Below are 13,667 nucleotides of genomic sequence, written 5' to 3'. Positions count from 1 at the left end.
AAGGCCTTCAAGAAAGTCCTTCTAGAAGCTTTTGACAACATTGAAAAAAGCCCATTAAGAATTTTCAATAAAATTCTTATGAAATGAAATTAATTCACAAGGCCCAAATATTTTAATATGGCCGAGTGACATTAAGTCATCAAATGAACTTGTCAAAAAAATTATTGACATTCATTTCATCATATGTCTCAAAAGACAAAAATACCCTTTTGAAAATTTTCGTTCTTGTTTTGACTTAGCTTCCAGTTTAACTATTCCTATTCGATGTGATTCGTGACAGTGACCTCATGGATCCAAATGAACAAAGCTTGAGCTAAAATACTTGGACTAAAAAGTTCACAAACCTTTTTCAAGTTTAGCGTAATGTCAACTGACTCCACTAAAGAGTTGACATTGAAAATCTCTCAGTTCAAATGAATTTATTTTCTACTCAAGAATTCTACCTAATTGTAATGAGTGGATCCTCAGAATATTATCAGTGTTTACCCTTCATGAATATCATCAGCTAGTCGGGATCTACAAAATTACCATTTTACCCTTCTAGCTGTTATTTCCTCAACTCCTTTGTCGCTTGTGAATAAGTTAGAAACAATGTATTGACGAGGAGCTAACAAGTCACATTGTTTCATCCAAAAAAGTCAAGACTCAATTTGGACACTGGCCAGTTCATTTATTCACACTCCAAGGAACAAAGCATGAGGTAATATACATTGCATTTCAGCAATCTTGTACGTGAATTCCATATCTATGAGATCTTCACAAAGTTACTCATGACATTCTCACAACTTAGTACTTCACCAATAGGCCTTATTCGGAATCACATAGTGAGTCCGAACTCTGACTTTCTCAAATGAGAATACTAAGGTGTGAAATGACATGTCTCATTTCAGGATTAAGGTAAGCACAATGCAATTCATACGTAGTGACTTCGAGAGATAAGAGGATTAATGGTTTGTTCTTATCTTGTCTCTAGAAGTGCACTGGTCAATTCAGTACCTTCGGAAGATACCTAGAAGAACTATAGAGTCTCCAACTCTCAATGCCTCATAACCATACATCATAGATTCTTCTAACAATCATACTGAGGTCAATAGTCCTTTGACCCTTAGATTGCGAATATATCGTTTTAAGCAAACTACGAAGAGTTTGTTCATGCAAATCTACATTTGTCTCTTCGTAAGTTGTTTAGTTTGTTTATGGACTAAAGACTAATGTTTTATCATAAAGCTTCAAACAGACGAGGAAGAATGAATGAACGTTTCAACTTTATATTAATGAATAAGCAATTACAAGCAAGAGTCTTCATGAGACTTTATTACATCAAATGTACAATATAAGGATTACAACTCTTCTTGTGGGCACCATTGAAGACCTTCATGCCTAATCCCTCTCGATGTTGGTCGAAGACCTTGTTCGCTAGGGCCTTGTTGTATGGATCTGCCAGAGATCTACTTCACCTCCACGTCTCCGCGCTGTGCGATCTCTCGAATCAAATGGTATTTCCTCTCAATATGTTTAGAGCGCTTATGGCTTTGAGGTTCCTTTGAGTTAGCAACAGCCCCACTATTATCACAACAAAGGGTCAAGGGCTCGTCGACGTTTGGAACAACTTCCAAATACTTAAGGAAATTTCTAAGCCATACAGCCTCTTAGGATGCTTCACAAGCAGCCACATATTCTGCATCCATAGTGGAGTCAGCAACGCAAGATTTCTTAATACTCCTCCACACAACAGCTCCACCATTAAGGATGAACACAGATCCCGAAGTGGATTTCCTGGAATCCTTATCCGCTTGAAAATCGGAGTCGGTATATCCCGACATAGTCAGGTCAGTACTTGAGTATGTAAGCATCAAGTTCCTAGTTCTTCGAAGATACTTAAGAACATGCTTAACAGCAATCTAGTGCTCGGGTCCGAGGTTGGATTGGAAACGGCTAACTACGCCAACGGCGAAACAGATGTCCGGTCTAGTGCAGAGCATAGCATATATGAGGCTTCCCATGGCAGAGGCGTAAGGAATTTTCCTAATGTCTTCAATCTCTTGTGCAGTCTTGGGAGACTGGTCCTTAGAGATTGAGACTCCATGCCTAAAGGGTGTTTGGCCCTTCTTGGAGTCTTGCATCGAAAAGCGATCCATCACCTTATCAATATAAGATGCTTGAGAGACCGACAGGGTCCGGTTTTTCATATCTTGAAAGATTTGGATCCCCAGAATGTACGCGGCTTCTCCTAGATCCTTCATATCGAATTTCTTTGCCAGCCAGACCTCAACCTCAGATAACTTACCCACGTCATTACCAATGAGTAGTATATCATCGACATATAGTACCAGAAACACAACTTTGCCTTCGTGTATTAACTTGTAAACACATGGCTCATCTATTGACTGTTCAAAGCCGAAGCCCTTTACAGTTTAATCAAATCTAATATTCCATGACCTAGATGCTTGCTTTAGTCCATAAATGGATTTAAGCAACTCACAAACCTTGGTCTCTTGACCTTTATCCACGAAACCGTCTGGTTGAGTCATGTAAATGCGCTCGTCAAGATTTCCATTCAGGAAGGCTGTCTTGACATCCATTTGCCAGATCTCATAGTCGAGAGCTGCAGCTATGGATAGGAGTATGCGGATGGATTTAAGCATCGCGACTGGCGAGAAGGTTTCTTCATAGTCAATCCCTTCTTGTTGGGTATAACCCTTTGCCACAAGTCGTGCTTTGAACGTCTCGACGTTCCCATCAGGACCCCTTTTCTTCTTGTATATCCACTTACACCCTACGGGTTTAATCCCTTCAGGAAGGTCTACAAGTTTCCAGACTTTGTTGACATATATCGAGTGCATCTCAACTTTCATTGCGTCAAGCCAAAGGTTTGATTCAGAACAAGCCATCGCTTGGCTATAGGAAACAGGATCATCCATGTCAGAGACGGCTACGAGAGAGTCTCCACAAGACATGTACCTGTCAGGCTTTTGAGTAGCCCTCCCACTACGTCGAAGTACTACTTGACGAGATTCTGATGAGTTAGGTTGTGTTTCAGTTGGGGTAAGAACAGTTCTTACAGATGAGGTAGAAGCTTCCTCACCCAACTTTTCTTCAAGCAAAATTTTGCTTCTAGGTTTTGCATCTTTCATAAAGTCCTCCTCAAGGAAACGAGCATTCGTGCTAACGAAAGTCTTATCGTCCTCGGGACTATAGAAGATGAAACCCTTGGTTTCCTTTGGATATCCCACAAACAAGCACAATTCTGACCTACTAGCCAACTTGCTAGTCTTTTGCCTTAGCACGTGTGCAGGGCAACCCCAAATTCGGATGTGACCTAGATTTACTTTACGGCCAGTCCATCGTTCATAAGGAGTACCATGAACCATTTTGGACGGAACTTGGTTCAGAATGTAAGCGGCTGTTTCGAGGGCATATCCCATAAAGGAAAGAGGGAGTGATGAGTAACTCATCATTGATCTAACCATTTCCATAAGAGTTCGGTTCCTTCTCTCTGACACTCCGTTTTGTTGAGGTGTGCCAGGTGCGGTAAGCAGAGAAGCGATACCTTCTTCTTTAAGAAATTCATCGAACTCTCCAGACATATACTCACCACCTCAATCAGATCGAAGTGTTTTGATCACTTTGCCAGTTTGCTTTTCCACTAAAGCCCTAAAGACCTTAAATACGTTAAAGGTCTCGGATTTGTGTTTGAGCAAATAGACAAAACCATATCGCGAGTAATCATCAGTGAAGGTAACGAAGTATTCGTATCCCCCACGTGCCTGTTGGCTGAGCGGACCACATACATCAAAATGTATTAGTTCCAGCAACTCAGTTGCTCTTCGACCCTTATCGGAGAAAGGTCGCTTAGTCATTTTTCCTTCTATGCAGGATTCACAAGTAGGTAGTGAACCTATTGCAGAGGCTTGGAGTGGACCGTCCCTCACAAGTCTCTTAATCCTATCTAGACTGATATGACCAAGTCTTAAGTGCCATAGGTATATTGATTTTGTTAGATCGGAGGATTCAGAAAGTTTGATCCTCTTTGGCTCCCTAATTAGATCATTATCTATTTCGGTGTCTAAGATGGAAGGTTGAGTGGGATAAATGTAAAAAAGACCATTCTTCATACATGCATTAGTGACAAAAGAATTAGAAAAAGAAATACGAATTCCATTCTTTATAAACTTTAAATAATAATCTTGCTCTAAAAGTTGAGCAACAGATATTAAGTTTTTCCCAAAGGAAGGAACATAATAAACATTATTCAAATTTAAAGTGCGATCTTCAAAAGACAGCGTCACGGATCCCACAGCCTTCGCAGACACCACGCTCCCATCACCCCACTTGAAGCAGAAGTCGGCATCCTCTAAGCTTTTTCTTTTTCTAAAACCAGTTAAGGAGCAGCAAATATGGTTAGTAGCAGCGGAGTCAATAATCCACGATGATACATTATCAGCTACTAAACAAGCTTCACTAATAAGTACAATACCTTTTACTTTGATTTTGAGGTAGGCAGGACAGTTCCTACGCCAGTGACCAGGCTCATTGCAGTGGTGGCATTTGTCGTTAGACTTATCCACCTTCGGAGCCTTTGGCGCCTTCTTCTTCGTTTGAACCTTAGGTTGGTTCTTCTTTTCGGCCTTGCGAGGTCTCTTCTTAGATCCAGAGGTGGAGGCAGTAGCATGTACCTCTCCTAGAGCCCTCTTTTTCTTAGTGAGTGCCTCAGCGGTTTGAAGTTCCTTCATGAGCTCGGTAACAGTGTATTCCAGCTTGTTCATGGAGTAATTCAACTTGAAGGAATCAAAGGTTTCGGGGAGAGTTTCCAAGATCATATCTATTTTGGTCTCCCCATCAATCTCAGATCCAAGGATCTCCATTTCGTTTAGATAGCTAATGATCAGCATCATATGATCTCTAACGGGAGTCCCAGCCTTCATGTGACAGTTCATAAACTGTCGGACCGCTTGTTGCCTAGCTTGACGTCCTTGCCCTCCAAACATCTCATGGAGATTGTAAAGCATATCGATGGCAGTTTCGTAATCACGATGTTGTTGTTGCAACACATTGTTCATCGATGCCAAAATATAGCACCTCGCAATCTCATCGGATCGAAGCCAGACCGCCAGGGCGTCTTTTTCCTCTTGCGTCGAATCTTCATTCGTTTGAGGACAGGGGGTGGTGAGAACCCATTTGTGCTTGTCGACAGTAAGGACTATGTCGAGGTTACGTTTCCAGTCGAAGTAATTGTCGCCTTCGAGATTATTCGAGGAAAGAATGGTTGAGAGAGGGTTGAGAGACATATTGCCTATAAAAGTTGAAACAAGTTTATGATTAGTCTTAGGTTTAGGATTTAAGTTTTATTTAAGACTTTGATAAAATCCAAAGATGTTATAAACTAAACAATAATTTACTCCTTCGAGGGAAGACCGCAAAAAATCTCCATTTATAAGTAAATGACACATCATTAATGCTTAGCCAAGATGTCAATACACCAATTTTGACCAGCCACCTTTTAAATTGGTTTGATCACTCACATCCTTTCGCAGGGCCTCGAGGGAGGATTACTAGGGATTGAGTCTAAGTGTGTAACCAACCACTTAGTCCAAAAGATTGACTTTGAAAAACAATCCGCCGAGGGGAGGTCTTGTCTCATTGTCTCACTTTCGGATTTAGCTCATTGAGCAATGATCAGTGCAAAGCGCCCTTGAGTACTCTCATTTAAGAGTGGGTTACAAACAACAAGTATAACCCTCTCACTTAGTTTTTAGAGTTGGTGCATCGACTCTTGTAAGTTCGGAAACGAATTTCCTAGTTAGAGAGCGACAGAGCGGACAACTAGAAGAGAATCCTAGATCATCATATTCAGAGCAGTGTAGTGCATAAAGGCACAAGGGACATACTCAGATCTTTTCCTATTTTCTATTTCGGGAAAGTGCGTGAGGGAAGTGTGAACTTCAACTCACTCGAACACTTGAAAGTTTGAGATTACACATCTTTTTATTTTTCGGCTAGTCTACAAGGAGACCTCCCACTCAAATTTTCAAGAGCAAAAAGATTTTGAACATATGTGATATAGATATAGTTTTGAAAACATTTTGAAAATTTATTTGATTTGGATGACAAAATATTTTTCACGTTTGAAAACGAAAACGGTTTTTCAAAATTCAAACTAGTTTTGTAAAAATTCAATTTCAATTAAACATTAAAAAATCAAAACATTTTAATCTTACACATCATGTTTAAAATCTTATGAAAAACAATTTTGCTCAAGAAATTTTTCTCATTAGAGTTCTATAACTCATGGTAGTGGGGCTGAAAATCCGGAATTCTAAATAACTGGACTTTCGGAACAGCTGCGCACCTCGGAGTAAAATCGCCATAACTAGCGGCTCTGATGTCCTTTTGACCTGAAACCAGTGGCATTGGACAGAAGACAGATAGATCTTTAATTTGATTCGAGAATCATTAAATTTAGATTTTTGAGCAGAGAGTTATTCCACTTTTACTGCGGGTTTTACTCCAGCTCGCAGAAAAAGAAATAATTAAAGCTTGGTCCTTTTTAGGTGCGAAAAAGAATCGAGTGTAACGGAACGTTTTAGGAAGTTGTTAAAGCTTTTATTTGTGTTTTATTAGCAAGGTAATAACATGGTATAAAAGAAATAAAAACATGCATAAAACGATTCAAGTAAATAAACGAAACTAGTAAGACAAGAAAACTAGTCACAAAATTTACTCGAAAAATCTCAAACCTTTAAAACACGTTTTTCAATATAAAAAATTAAAAACTTTTAGAACTGATACTAATGTGTTTTAATAACATCCCAAATTCATAGAAAATCAACATGATTTTAAATTTAAAGGCATGAGCAATAAATTAAAAAAAAAATCTAAGATAACAATTCTAACTCGTCACGAAATTAGTAAACTTTCGAAAACGATTTTCAAGCTCATATTTTTAAATTCATGTACATGCATATCTTTGAGCATAGCTCTGATACCATTTGTTGGAATTGATCTAGGCTTTAAGAAAAAGTTTAATGCTTCGTTAAGCGGCGGAATTTTAAAAAATTTCTTTTCAAGTAAAAACGGTTTTTACTAACCTAGACAAAGAGCAAGCACATGTAAATAAAAAAAAACTATTATGAGCATAGAAGTTTATTAACCTTTCTTGAAGCTTGAACTTTGAGAAGCTTTTGGAAAGTTTGCAACGCTCGTCTCCCTCGCAGCACGTCTCTCTTTCTTTCCTCGGCAACTTGAGCAACCACGATAGTTTCTATCACTAAATCACTCGAAATAAAAGGAATCGGTGAGTGGGCACTTTTAAACACTACGACTTAAGAACGAGTCTTGAAGTCGCAGAGCTAAACACTAGGTCAAATGAGGACCTAGGTGCCAAAACAAAAATTGAAAATAAACTAGAGAGAGAGAGAGAGAGGAAGGGGCGCAACCACAAGTTCTAGAGAGAGGCTCTCAATCTCTAACTTATGTGGGATGAGAAAAATGTGAAGAATGAGGCTCCTATTTATAGGAGAGGTCTTACCTTCAATAAGGTAGTTTCCTCTTCTATAGAATATCACATATTCATGAGCCAATTTCCTCTTTTCCTCTATGACATACTCGGCCAAGGTAGGCTTCATTAAGCCTTGGATTTGTTTCCTATTTTGTTCCATGCCTTGCCTTTTGTCTCTCTCTTGGGTGCCTACCTCATTTCCTCTTAGGGGAAATTTGTTTCCTCTTTTTCTTTTGGCAAGTATCTACATACATTTATGCAAAACATATTTTCTCTTTCTCTTGGGTATGTTGGGCACCTATCTCATTCAAGAAAGGCCTTCTAGAAGCTTTTCCACTTGTTCTTAACAACATTGAAAAAGGCCCATTAAGAATTTTCAATAAAATTCTTATGAAATGAAATTAATTCACAAGGCCCAATTATTTTAATATGGCCGAGTGACATTAAGTCATCAAATGAACTTGTCAAAAAATTTATTGACATTCATTTCATCCTATGTCTCAAAAGACAAAAATACTCTTTTGACAATTTTCGTTCTTGTTTTGACTTTGCTTCCAGTTTAACTATTCCTATTCGATGTGATTCGTGACAGTGACCTCATGGATCCAAATGAACAAAGCTTGAGCTAAAATACTTGGACTAAAAAGTTCACAAACCTTTTTCAAGTTTAGCGTAATGTCAACTGACTCCACTAAAGAGTTGACATTGAAAATCTCTCAGTTCAAATGAATTTATTTTCTACTCAAGAATTCTACCTAATTGTAATGAGTGGATCCTCAGAATATTATCAGTGTTTACCCTTCATGAATATCATCAGCTAGTCGGGATTTACAAAATTACCATTTTACCCTTCTAGCTGTTATTTCCTCAACTCCTTTGTCGCTTGTGAATAAGTTAGAAACAATGTATTGACGAGGAGCTAACAAGTCACATTATTTCATCCAAAAAAGTCAAGACTCAATTTGGACACTGGCCAGTTCATTTATTCACACTCCAAGGAACAAAGCATGAGGTGATATACATTGCATTTCAGCAATCTTGTACATGAATTCCATATCTATGAGATCTTCACAAAGTTACTCATGACATTCTCACAACTTAGTACTTCACCAATAGGCCTTGTTCGGAATCACATAGTGAGTCCGAACTCTAACTTTCTCAAATGAGAATACTAAGGTGTGAAATGACATGTCTCATTTCAGGATTAAGGTAAGCACAATGCAATTCATACGTAGTGACTTCGAGAGATAAGAGGATAAATGGTTTGTTCTGATCTTGTCTCTAGAAGTGCACTGGTCAATTCAGTACCTTCGGAAGATACCTAGAAGAACTATAGAGTCTCCAACTCTCAATGCCTCATAACTAGACATCATAGATTCTTCTAACAATCATACTGAGGTCAATAGTCCTTTGACCCTTAGATTGCGAATATAACATTTTAAGCAAAGTACGAAGAGTTTGTTCATGCAAGTCTACATTTGTTGCTTCGTAAGTTGTTTAGTTTGTTTATGGACTAAAGACTAATGTTTTATCATAAAGCTTCAAAAAGACAAGGAAGAATGAATGAACGTTTCAACTTTTTATTAATGAATAAGCAATTACAAGCAAGAGTCTTCATGAGACTTTATTACATCAAAGGTACAATATAAGGATTACAACTCTTCTTGTGGGCACCATTGACAACAATTATTTCGTGACACCATAGTCACGAAACTAAAGTCTGCAATGACAAACATGAACGATATTATATAATATGGATTCAAGTGCTTACTATATATCTGCGCATATAATAAAGTTTTATGAGAAAATAATTTAATGTGCTTTATCTCCACTATTTGCAGTTATGAAAGACATTCATACCTTCGTCAAGCATAGCGGTAGATGGGTGAAACATGAACGATACGACGCTGGCCCTGGGTGTGCAGTAGGAATCTTAATACCGGCAAAAGCAACGTACGAGGAGTTTATGCAGTTATTGTATGCCACGCTCAATTGCTCACCTAAAAATCAAGTCCTCCGTGTTTCTTATGAGACAAAAGGGTCGGTACCCCCAGTAAGTATTGACTCCGACCTAAGTTTGAAATGTTACTTGCATCTTCGGAAGGAGAAACCGGACAGATCCAAACTTAGTTTGGTAGTAGATATGAGCCATTGAAGCAAGAGCCGTTGGTTTCGGACTCAGACGTTGGTTCAACTCCGAACACCGGTCAACCAGCACAAGCGGACATGTCGTCTCCTAAGTCGGAGGGTAGTTCTCCCGAGATCCCCGACCCGAATCAGAGTCATTCAGGCACACCATGGTAGACCCCACCGCGCTCAGGCACTCCAAAACGGTTAATGCGCTACGCCTTCCACGGATAACCAAAATATGCATCCTGACCTTGATGTGTTAGATATTCACTCTCCACTGAGACTAGTCAAAGGAGGATTGTATGCCAACAACGCAACTCTAAAGAAACATTTATGCATGTTAGCAATCACCAAACATTTTACGTTCAAGACGAAGACTTCTAACAAACGGTATATCCATGTTGTTTGTCGAGATGACTCATGTGCGTGGTCTGTTCGTGGAGTAAAAAAGACTACATCCGAGATCTTTGAAGTGAGGAGGTGTCTTATTACTTATTTCTACATTGATATTATCGTGGTCACCCGAAATTAACATTGCAGGTATGATTCTAAGCACACGTGTGCTACACAATTCAGACAAGGAGAACATCCTCAGGCTACGTCCACATTTGTAGGCGAGACTATGAAACACAGGTACATCGGTCCCTCATGTTCACCATGCAAACCCAAAGACATCATGTCCTACATGCAACAAGATTTTGGAGTGGACATGTCCTACAAAAAAGCATGGAGGTCAAGACATGCGGCACTATCATCATTGTTTGGCACCGATGATGCATCGTATAGATCTCTGCCTAAATTCATGTACATGTGGTCGACTAACAATCCAGGTTCGTCATTCGACCTTGTCACAACTCCTCGATCCCACCGTTTCAAATACCTCTTCATGTCGCTTAGTGCTTGGAAAAGGGGGTGGAAGTATCTACGGCCCGTAGTTATCCTCGACGACACTTTTTTAAAGAGTTACTATAAAGGCACACTGTTTTTCAGCATGTGGTATGGATGCGAATAAACAAGTTTACCCCCTCGCATTCGGCGCTGGTGATTCAGAATCTACTGAATCGTGGGTTTACTTCTTGACAAGGTTAAAGGAAGCAATCGGGGAGAGGTCACATCAGGTCATAGTGTCTGACAGGAACGCGGGAATCATTAACAGTGTGAAAAAGGTTTTCACTAACTCAGACCATGGTTATTGCATGTTTCATCTTTTGAAGAACGTGAAGAACCAAATCAAAGGTCTATCAAAAGAGGTGAATTGGACGTTCTATGTTGCAGCAAAGGCATACACGTATGCAGAGTTTGAAAAGTATATGCTTATGATAGATGAGGAAGATCCAAGAGTCCGAGCGTATCTTCAGAATGACGTAGGCCACGGAAAATGGGATCGTAGTTTCTACACGGAGAAGAGGTACTCAATAATGACATCAAACAATAATGACATCAAACCGAGAGAGTTCCCTATTGCCAAGCTATTTGATTTTCTCCGAGAGAGAATGAGTAAATGGTTTTACGAACGTAGAGAAAAAGCGTTGGGAACAATGACGATCCTTTGCGTTGACGCGAATAAAAAACTTGAAGAATACCACGCTAAATCTACTGGAATGGGGGTACGTGATAGACATTCAATTTTTAATTTTTTTATAATATGTTTTTTATCATAACCCGTAAACAAAATGGTGTGCATCCATCATCGGTGTACGAGTTTGAAGTCGTTGATAGAGAGGGGCATAAGTGGGCTGTAAATTTGAGAGAGAAGACATGTAGTTGCCGTGTCTTTCAAACTGACAACTTTACCTATCCCCACGGCATTGCGGCTTGCGGTTTTCGAAACTTCGCAGTTGAGAAGTACATATCAAATTACTACACCACCGAATATTGGAGAAGTTGTTATGCAGGTGTAATTCATCCAATTGGCAGCGAGGAATCGTGGAATTTTCCAGAGGAAGTCACGCAAAAAATAGTAAATCGACCTCATGTTGCGGCTCGTGCCGCCGGAAGACCGAAAAAGAAAATAATACCCTCTCAATGGGAAGGGGATGAGGATAGAAGGAATAAATGCAGTCGGTGTGGTGGAGTAGGACATAATTGAGCTACATGTCGCAACGCGATCCCGACCCACCATAGCCGACCCCGAACATGAGCTCGATTGTTCCTTTTTTTTAGATTTTTTATTTGATGTACCAATTTGGAGTTGTACTTTACTTTATTTCTTATTTAGTTTGTTATGTTTGTTATGGATTTTTATATTTCTCATTATGTGACGTTTTAGTCCCATTAAACAATTCACGTGACGTAAACGTCACGAAATCTATTGTTTTACTGACAGAGAAGTCACGAAATAAAAATTCTTCGTGACTTATTATGAGCATAGAAGTTTACTAACCTTTCTTATGAGCATAGAAGTTTACTAACCTTTCTTGAAGCTTGAACTTTGAGAAGCTTTTGGAAAGTTACAACGCTCGTCTCCCTAGACAAAGAGCAAGCACATGTAAATAAAAACTATTATGAGCATAGAAGTTTACTAACCTTTCTTGAAGCTTGAACTTTGAGAAGCTTTTGGAAAGTTGCAACGCTCGTCTCCCTCGCAGCACGTCTCTCTTTCTTTCCTCGGCAACTCGAGCAACCACGATAGTTTCTATCACTAAATCACTCGAAATAAAAGGAATCAGTGAGTGGGCACTTTTAAACACTACGACTTAAGAACGAGTCTTGAAGTCGCAGAGCTAAACACTAGGTCAAATGAGGACCTAGGTGCCAAAACAAAAATCGAACTTATGTGGAATGAGAAAAATGAGAAGAATGAGGCTCCTATTTATAGGAGAGGTCTTACCTTCAATAAGGTAGTTTCCTCTTCTATAGAATATCACATATTCATGAGCCAATTTCCTCTTTTCCTCTATGACATACTCGGCCAAAGTAGGCTTCATTAAGCCTTGAATTTGTTTCCTATTTTGTTCCATGCCTTGCCTTTTATCTCTCTCTTGGGCGCCTACCTCATCTCCTCTTAGGGGAAATTTGTTTCCTCTTTTTCTTTTGGCAAGTATCTTCATACATTTATACACAAAATATTTTCTCTTTCTCTTGGGTATGTTGGGGGCCTATCTCATTCAAGAAAGGTCTTCTAGAAGCTTTTCCACTTGTTCATGACAACATTAAAAAAGGCCCATTAAGAATTTTCAATAAAATTCTTATGAAATGAAATTAATTCACAAGGCCCAATAAACATGTTATGGCCGTAAGATATAATATGTCATCGTATGACATTGTCAAAAAATTTATTGACATTCATTTCATGCCATGTCCAAAAAGACAAAATTACCCTTTCGACAATTTTCGTTCTTGTTTTGACTTAGCTTCCAGATTAACTATTCCTATTCGATGTGATTCGTGACAGTGACATCATGGATCTAAATGAACAAAGCTTGAGCTCAAATACTTGGACTTAAAAGTTCACAAACCTTTTCCAAGTTTAGCTTAATGTCAACTGACTCCACTAAAGAGTTGACACTGAAAATCTCTCGGTTCAAATGAATTTATTTTCTACTCAAGAATTAAACCTAATTGTAATGAGTGGATCCATAGTATATTATCAGTGTTTACCCGTCATGAATATCATCAGCTAGTCGGGATTTACAAAATTACCATTTTACCCTTCTAGCTGTTATTTCCTCAACTCCTTTGTCGCTTGTGAATAAGTTTGAAACAATGTATTGACGAGGAGCTAACAAGTCACATTGTTTCATCCAAAAGAGTCAGGACTCAATTTGGACACTGGCCAATTCATTTATCCACACTCCAAGGAACAAAGCATGAGGTGATATACATTGTATTTCAGCAATCTTGTACATGAATTCCATATCTATGAGAACTTCACAAAGTTACTCATGACATTCTCACAACTTAGTACTTCACCAATAGGCCTTGTTCGGAATCACATAGTGAGTCCGAACTCTGACTTTCTCAAATCATAATACTAAGGTGTGAAATGACGTGTCTCATTTCAGGATTAAGGTAAGCACGATGCAATTCATACGTAGTG

This window comes from Urtica dioica, chromosome 3, assembly GCF_054948205.1.
Source record: "Urtica dioica subsp. dioica isolate 48M chromosome 3, U.dioica_male_clone48M_v1_H2, whole genome shotgun sequence".
Lineage (NCBI taxonomy): Eukaryota > Viridiplantae > Streptophyta > Magnoliopsida > Rosales > Urticaceae > Urtica > Urtica dioica.
This window is presented reverse-complemented; position numbering follows the sequence as displayed.